The following is a 9,186-nucleotide window of genomic DNA, read 5'->3' on the forward strand; positions in this document are numbered from 1 at the left end:
TCTTCCCTGCCTGTGCCCTCAGCACCTGGACCTTCCCTAGACCTCATCACCCACACACTGTCTTGTCCTCCTTCCCATTAATGAACATCTCCATCATTCTCTCCCTTGACAGGTGGCTGCCTTCCCCTCCTGCCATTTACCACCCTTACACTTAAGCTTGCCACTCCAAAGCAATTTAAATCAATGTTTCAGGCAAGGCGGTATGAGATGCTGTCAAATGCTTGAAGGACCCAAAGAAAAAGCCTCGATAATTGGTGGGGATGGAAATACACAGGGGAGATGGGTGTGTTCGTTTAAACACCCAGCAAAATATGTCAAACTATCGTCCTCCACTGGAAATGATTAAAGAGTGGCAGAAGCCAGGAAGGAGGTTCTTAGGAGGGATAGATGGACAGGAATCTTGGTGAGGTGGAAGAGTGGGGCATGGAGTGACCAGCACTGCTTCTGTCTGCCCTGTACCTCTTGCACTCCTACTCCTTCTTGAGGATATACTCCTATCTCCCTCCACTCATCTCATTCTGGGGACTTCCCATCCTACTGACCCACTCCCTCTCCTACAGCAGTGAGCCAAGGCACTCCAGTACCCTGTTCAGAGTCAGGTACAGTACCATGCATAAGACCCAAACAGGCCCAAGTCAGATACTGGGGGAAGAGCTTCCTTTCCCATTTAGTTGGTAGGTGTGATCATGTTAACCACCAGTGGCCAAAGCCCCTGCCAGGGAGAGGAAGCCAGTCCTTAAGTAGAGACAATGAGGCCAAAAAATCAAGAAAAGAGGCAAAGGAGCAATGAAGGATGGAGCAAGAGGTGATCATGGTGGTGATGATGGCAGTGGTGACGACAATGTTGATACCATGTGAATCTCTGGACTCTGCCATTCCTAAGGCCAACTCCTTGTCTTTCCAGTGTCATAAAAACCAACATATTTTCCTTTATAGCTTGAGCTTAAAACCTTTTGAGTTGGGTTTCTGTCACTAGAAACTCAAGGAGTTCTGGTGGGTTAATGAAATTGAAAGGTAAAAATGAAAGGAAAGACAGCAATTGCAAACAGCCGTGTTGGCTGGTGGCTTCAGTACTGGATGGTGCAGCTCTTAGTCCTTGCTGTTCAAATGTGCTCCGGGATCAGCAGCACAGGCATCATCGGGAACTTGTTAGAAACGCAGTATCTCATGCCCCTACTCCAGACCTGTTGAATCCAATTCTGTAATTTGACAGGATCCCCAGGTGATTCATATGTTCAGTAAAGTTGAAGAAACCCAACTCTGAAGACGCTAAATGACTCCTCCCCAACCTCCTCCGGCATACTGAGGGATCGGGTGGCAAGTCTAATAATACGTCACTGGCCTGTCTGCAGAGGGTAGACCCTAGGGCCTGGGAACAGGGAGGCAGAGGAAGAACAGGGCAGAGAGAACATGGTCCACCAGCTAATGACAGACTGTCCTTCTATGCCACCTGGTACACAGCCACGTCCAACCAACAGTGCTTGGAAATGGCAGCTCTCACTGGCCTGTCACAATACAACCCAGAGAGAACCAGGAAAAATGTCAGCTCCCTCCTACTAATCCCTGAACGCGCCTGTCTGCAACATCTCACAGCGGGACATATGTATAAAGCACAGCAGAAAAATTATCATTGCCCTGGGCAGAAGAAGGGGGTCGATCAATAAAAATAAATTTAAAATACTTCATGAGCACATCCCATGACATGCTGCAAGTTGAGTGTCCTATAGAGGGTAGGAGGCATCCTGTTCTTGGCTTTGAGGAACTTAAAATCAAAGGGGGAGACCGAAATGTTCACCAGTAATTCTGAAACCTTCATCCATAACAGGCCCCCAAAGCACTACAGACTGCCCTCATCTCCTTTTCTTGCCTAAATTTTACCTAATTCTAGTCCCAGTGGAAGTTCCACCAGACCAAATAAAGGTAAATATGGGGTGACAGAGAAACTGGATTTAAGAAAGACATACATATTCCAACTGGCCCTCAAGAACTCTGTTTCTCTGAACTCCTGGAACAATTACCACCAATAGGACTTATTTAGGTCTAATCACATATGGGTTTAGTTGTTTATTCTTCTCTCTGTGTGAGGCTCTTCCCAGTCAGAAGGTGTGCTGAACATCGGTTTTCACCTGTCCCCTCCCTCTCTCTTTTAGTAGCAATACTCATACCCCTTCCCATTGGAGAAGTCTCCTATGGCCCTGTTCTTTCCCTGTTCCAACTAAACACTGTTGCTGTGCAATTATGATTGTCTGTTTGTCTGCCCAACATATGAGTCAAGGACCAGGTCTCTCTCTTTATATGCTAACATTTAAAGTAAACATACATTCAGTCATGTGTTGTATACATAAATCTATACCAATAATACTAGAAATTTAATTAAACTAGGGAATGATAGTAAGGTATTTGAAAAAAATAACTTGTGGGAAAATACCCATGAGAGGATAAAATAATGTTCATCAACTTCCTCCCTTCACCTCATCTACCTAAGAGAACCTCTCATTGACAGCCCAATTCCCGTTTCTCCCCCATCTCACCAACAGGGCACTGCCCAGATTTTTGGAGTGCAGAGTCAGAGTAAGCAGAGAAGGACAGCACCAGAGAGGTGGGATGAGAAGTAGAAGGACATCAAGAAAAAGGTTAATCAATCTACCTAATAAAAACGGGAGAGAGTAAAGAAAGGATGTTCAGGAAGCAGACGTCGCTGGGGCTGCTAGCAGAGGACATAATCCTTCAAAGTTTTGGCTAATAAAGAGCTTCCAAGGGTGGGATATGAGAAAACTGGGCAAGAGTCCAAAGACCATGAAGACATGCCATGGATTAAACATGGAAGCCTGTTTCATGTCCTCTCAGAAAGACAAGGGGAAAAAAATGAATTATCTTTTAATCATATTTTGTTTTCTTTGGACTGTGCCTCTATAACTGCCTCTAGGACGGGGTCATGTGGGTCACAGCTTCAATGGAGCGACGTGAGCAAGTCATTGCAGTAAATGTGAAATGCAACTGGAAAACCAACTGAAAATGTATCGTGCTATCAAGAGGATACGCCTCAATTTCATTATCCATTTCCATGGTTCATACTCATCCCCACTTTTGCCCATGCTGTGTTCTGTGTGGTAGAAATTCTTCTGAGCCCTAGGGTAGTCAGAAACACAGTTAAACATCAGAGGACAGGTGACTCCGGCATCCTATGAACTACTCATGGCAAGGCCACCCCAGGAGTCATGGGCTCTGATTTTGGCCCGTGTTTTACCACTCACGGGTTCCATAACTCTGGACAAATAAGTCACTTCCCCTCATGGAGCATCAGTATCCTCATTTGAAAAATGAGGAGGTTTAGACGAGATGACCATTAGCAGAGGGTTCTGACTCTGAGACTCTATGACGTTAGGAGCCTGGGCCAACACACCTCTGAAAAGTGTCCAGGCTTCAGTTTCCTCCCCTTATCCTCAACCAAAGCCTTTCGGGGAGTTTTTAGTACAGTGGGGAGTTAAGTAAGCTTCTGGGCAATAGTACTAAAGCTTTTGAGCAAAGATTGTCAGCAAGCCCCCCTGGGGAACTTCGAAGACGCATCTGTGTCCATAAACAGTGTTTAATTAAAAAGCAGTGTACAACAGAATGGAAAACTGAGAAGCAGGCTGTTGAGGAGTATTCCTCCAAACCTAGAACATATCACTCTGCGTCTGTCCTCAAACAAGCTACATTCACAATAGCATTTGTTTAAACACACACACACACACACACACACACACACACACACACACACACACATGCTTTTTTGGGGGTCATCTAACCGCCCGCTCTGGAAAGACAGCTGTCCTTGCTCTGTGCCTGGACAGTCTCCTAGGCTCCCGGGACGTCATCTCCACCCAAGAGAGGTGGGTGAATCTTCCAGGGCCAGCACGAGAACCAGGCTGAGATCTGGGTTGGCCTTAGCAGGATAAATTTCTCTCCAAGGGATTTTTAAGTCCATGTATGTTCCAGAGAAAGTTTTACATGGTGCTTCTGCCCTACTTGTGTGCCAGATCATCAGCATATTACGTAAGAATGGCTAGGGCTCCAGGAAGGACGAACTCCCATGGAACATTAAAATTTTGATCCCCTGCCTTGAGAAATTGCATAATTTTCCACATCAGATGAACAAAGCTTGGAGGACTTCAGCACTCTTCAAGACTGGATTCAGGGATCTGCCCGAAGATACATATCTACTAAGGGTCAGAGCCAGGATTGAAACACAGATTTCTCTGAAACCAAGGCCCATACATTTAACCACAATACTCCAGCCACTCATCAAGCGGTTGTCATGGCTCAGAACTAATTACAACATTGTTAACAGCACAGGGGAACACGTACATTCAAAATGGGCCCACGTAGTAGCATATGTGCCCGGGTGTTATATCCCCTGAGGATTTCTTCAAACACTTTCAGTCCAGGGGAGTGGTTAGTCTTCCTTCATAGGTGTCTTTCTTTCATGTTTGCAGTCATGGAAGGCTGTGTGGGAATGGGAGGCATGGGTTGGAGTCACCCTTTCAAGGAGCTGTGAAGAGGAATAAAAACAGCCTTTAAACACCACAGGTATCAAATGACTTTAATGATCAACTCCAGTTTACTCCTAAGAATGAAGGACCAGGAGACTAAGGGAATTTAAAAGCCACATCACGACCTGTAAAAGTTGGCTTTATGTGATTGCTTAATCCAATTGCCTCCCTAAACCAACTTTTCCTTTTATTTCTTCCTCTCATCAGTTGAAGGAAGCTGAAAAAAGTGACGGAATGTGCAGCCCCTGTCTCTGGCAGAGTTCTCACACACCATTTTATGATTAGCCATCCACATGACTATAAGGTAAATGTCTTACCTTATTCATCTTTATGTCATCAATGCCTAACACATCATAAGGCTCTTGATAAATATCAGCAGAGGAAGGAAGGAAATAATTGACTGGATGGAGATAGAGAAAACAAGGATTTAAATAACTTGCAAAAATTAGCAAGAGCAGTATATAAATTTAAGATTTTTCTTACATAACAACCAAGAATGATATGTGGTCTTGACTGGATCTTGCTTTAAACAGACCAATTGTAAAAGACATTTGGAGGCCAGGCACAGTGGCTCACACCTGTCATCCCAGCACTTTGAGAGGCAAAGGTGGGCAGATAACCTGAGGTCAGGAGTTCAAGGCCAGCCTGGCCAGCATGGTGAATCCCTCTCTCTACTAAAAATACAAAAATTTAGCTGGGTATGGTGGTGCACACTATTCAGGTGTGGTAGTCCCAGCTATTTAGGAGGCTGAGATAGAATTGCTTGAACCTGGGAAGTGGAGGTCACAGTGAGCTAAGATCACACCACCGCACTCCAGCCTAGGCAACAGAGAGAGATTGCATCTCAAAAAAATTAAAAAAAGAAAGAGACCAAAGAAAAGTCCAGACTCTGTGACTCATGACTGTAATCCCAGCACTGTGGGGGTCCAAGGTGATCAAATTATGAGGTCAAGAATTTGAGACCAGCCTGACCAACATGGTGAAACCCCGTCTCTACTAAAAAATACAAAAATTAGCTGGGCATGGTGCGTGGGCCTGTAATCCCAGCTACTCAGGAGGCTGAGGGCAGGAGAATTGCTTGAACGTGGGAGGCAGAGGTTGCAATGAGCCAAGATAGCACCACCGCACTCCAGACTGGGCAACAGAGAGACTCCATCTCAAGGAAAAAAAAAAAAAAAAAAAAAAAAAAACAAAAAAAAAAAAAAAAAAAAAAAAAAAAAAAAAGACAGTTGGACATTTGGAGGTCAGTGGAGAAATGCAGAAATTTGAATATAGATGAGTCTTAGATAATATTAGAAAATTATTATTAACCATTAGGTATGTTGATGGCATTGGAGTTGTGTAGGAAGATGTCCTTATTTTTTAAAGATGCATATGAAGAGATGAAATGTCATGAGAAATATACAATTTGCCTTTAAATATTTAAAATATTTCAGAAAAAATGATGAAAGATTAACAATGATTAAATCTAGGTAATGGGTATACAGGTGTTTCTTACAGTATTCTCTTTGCTATTCTGTACACTTGAAATTTTTCGTAATATAAAATTCCAGTAAAGCAGTTTTCTAACATAAACAAAGTGCAATTATCAAATTCAGGAAATTATCGTTGCTGCAATTATCTTATGTACAGCCTATATTCCAATTTTGCCAACTGTCTGGTACAGCCTTAAACAAACTTTTTATTTCCAGGATCCAATTCTAAGTCACATTTTGTGTTTACTCATCCTGCTTCTCTGCTCCCTTCCAGTCTGAAACAGTCTCTTGGGCTATCTTTGTTTTTCATAGCCCTGACATTTTTAAAGAGTAAGGCTCACTATTTTGTAGAATGTCCCTTAATTTGCATTTATCTGGTTGTATTCTCCTGTTCCCGAATACTATAGGACTCTTGCAAGAGTACATGTAATGACCTTCTCTTACTTGTCTTTTTTTTTTTTTTTTTTTGATGGAGTTACACGCTTGTTGAGCCCGTTGGAGTACAGTGGTGTGATCTTGGCTCACTGCAACCTCTGCCTCCTGAGTTAAAGCCATTGTCCTGCTTAATCCTCCCAAGTAGCTGGGATAACAGGCACCCGCCACCATGCTGGCTAATTTTTGTATTTTTAGTAGAGATGGGGTTTTATCATGTTGGCCAGGCTGGTCTCAAACTCCTGACCTCAGATAATCCACCCACTTTGGCTTCCCAAAGTGCTGGGATTAGAGGCATGAGCCACTGCACCCAGCCTGTTGTGATCTTCTCATTGCAGCACGTCAGGAGGTTCCACAGGTCAATTTGTCCTATTTTTTTTAAAGGCAATTTTATAACTTTATTTGATGTATTTGATGATCAGCGAGATTAGTTCTCATCCACATTGACTGTCTGCAGATTTTTTAAAGTGGTAACAAGTACATAGGTAACCAAAGTATGAGCTTATTCAGTGAATCTTCGTCTTCATTATGTTTTCTGGACAACCACACATGGATTCGGTATGGGACATTCCTTATTCCCTTGGCCCAGATAGCTTTATTGAGCTTCGTATCAATGCACACATCTGGAGTTCCCATCTCCTTCATGGCAAATTTCCGAATCTCTTTGAGTGGCCGAGGGGCACGCTTCTTGAAGCCCACTCCATGGATGCCCTTGTAAATGTTGATGGTGTATTCTCGGGTCAACAACTCGTTGATGGCAGAATGGCCCTTTTTCTTCTCGCCCAATCTGTCCTATTATTGGTGATGTTGATCTTGGCTATTAGGTGAAAGTGGTTTCTGCCAGATTTCTCCACTGTAAAGACGCCTCTTTTTCTCCTCTGTAAATGATCAGTCATCCCCAGGAGAAGCCTTGAGACTGCATAAACATCCTGTTCCCCAACATTTCACCCTATGGTTTTGGCACCCACTGACGATTCTTGCCTGAATCCTTAGTACTTCGATGACTGCAGAATGGTCATTTTCTAGCTTGATCTTTCCTTCTACATATATTGCTTGGTGTTCTATTTTGAAGAATGCCTTCTCCCCCTGCTGCTTTGTTGGCTTCTGTATGGGCTAAAAAACATGGTTTTAAAATATAAACATTCCCACGGGAGTTTATAGAGGTGTGTTCTACATTTTAGCATTTTAAAGTCTTAATGTCAATTTCTTCTGCCTCTATCATCATGTGCATCAAAGCATAATTATGAAAGGAACTAAACCAATATTACCCTTTCCCCAGCACCCTATCTTGGGTTGCTCACATATTCATTCAACATGTGCAGGGCAGGTACTAAGGGCCAAAGCCCCTATACTGAATCTGACCATGACCCCACCAGTGAGGAAGACAGGAGGCTAAGCAAATAACTTCATTCCAACTCCATGGGAGCTGCCACAGAGCAGTGAACAAAGTGCTCCAGTGCAGAGCAGCAGAGGAAGGGAGACAGCAGGGGCTTCACTGAAGAGGTGCATTCAGTACCATCTTGAAGGATGAATAGGAGTTCCCCCATAGGGATGGGCAATGGGCCTTCCAGATGTGTTTGGAAATAAGATTTAATGAGCCTAACGCTTGAAGATTGTGGGATTGCCTGGTTGGATATGAAGATGGATCGCATCTTCATGTCAATAGATATGAAGATTATTTTTTATAAAAACGGCATCTTACCATGCTCACTGTTTTATAACCTGCTCTTTCCATTTAATGAGCCCTTTCCATTGTATAAACAGGCCATGATTTATTTAACCAATCCCTTACAAGCAGACACATAGGTTATTTTCCATTTTCTTGCTACTATAATCTGTATTTATTCTTCTTTTCCCATTTATCTGATTGTTTCCTTAGGATAAATGGGAGAGAGGCTTTGGCTTCCAAGATCAAAGCCAAACCAGAAGGATTCAAGGCCTGCCTGAGTCATAGGCAGCAGGGTTGGACAGGCTGTTGTTTTTCCTTATCCATGCCTTATTCCTGCAGCAGGAATAAAGCTTGTTAGGAGACTGCCTCCCTGCCTGCCTGAGCTGACTGTGTACCAACCGTGAAAGCCAGGTTTCAACTAATGACTCACACCAGTTATTGCCAACCAAATGATTTAAGACTCCAGGTAGGCACATTGACATTTTCCAGACATCAAAGTTAGAGCCCACATGGACTAATATCCTGTCTCCAAGAAGCCAGAAAGAAAAAATATGAAGAATGGAAGGATTTAGAAGCCATTCTGCCTAGGGATAGGGAAGGAGATGGCCCGGAGATGTTGCACATGGTTAGTCAGCACAACGCAGCAATACAAACACAAACGTTGAAGCCAGGTTATTCAAATCTTGTAATTTGGGGCAAGTGGCTTAACCTCTCTGAGCTTTGGTTTTCTCAAGTGTGAAATGAGAAGATAATGGCTACGTCATAGAATTTTGGACAACAAATATGATGTGGCCAGGTGCGGTAGCTCATGCCTGTAATCCCAGCACTTTGGGAGGCCAAGGTGGGCAACCACCTGAGGTCATGAGTTCGAGACCAGCCTGGCCAACATGGTGAAATCCCATCTCTACTAAAAATACAAAAATTAGTAGGACATGGTGGCAGGCATCTGTAATCCCAGCTATTTGGGAGGCTGAGGCAGGAGAATTGCTCGAACTCAGGAGGAGGAGGTTGTAGTGAGCCAAGACGGTGCCACTGCACTCCAGTCTGGACGAGAGAGTGAGACTCTGTCTAAAAAAAA

The 9,186-nt window shown here is 43.6% G+C and overlaps 1 pseudogene; it reads right to left on the bottom strand.

Annotated features, from left to right (window-relative positions):
• Nucleotides 1–6,828: 6,828 nt before the first annotated feature.
• LOC108305887 overlaps nt 6,829–9,186 on the bottom strand; it is a 4,205-nt pseudogene continuing 1,847 nt past the window's right edge.

Source organism: Cebus imitator, unplaced genomic scaffold (genome assembly GCF_001604975.1).
Source record: "Cebus imitator isolate Cc_AM_T3 unplaced genomic scaffold, Cebus_imitator-1.0 Scaffold68, whole genome shotgun sequence".
Taxonomy (NCBI): domain Eukaryota; kingdom Metazoa; phylum Chordata; class Mammalia; order Primates; family Cebidae; genus Cebus; species Cebus imitator.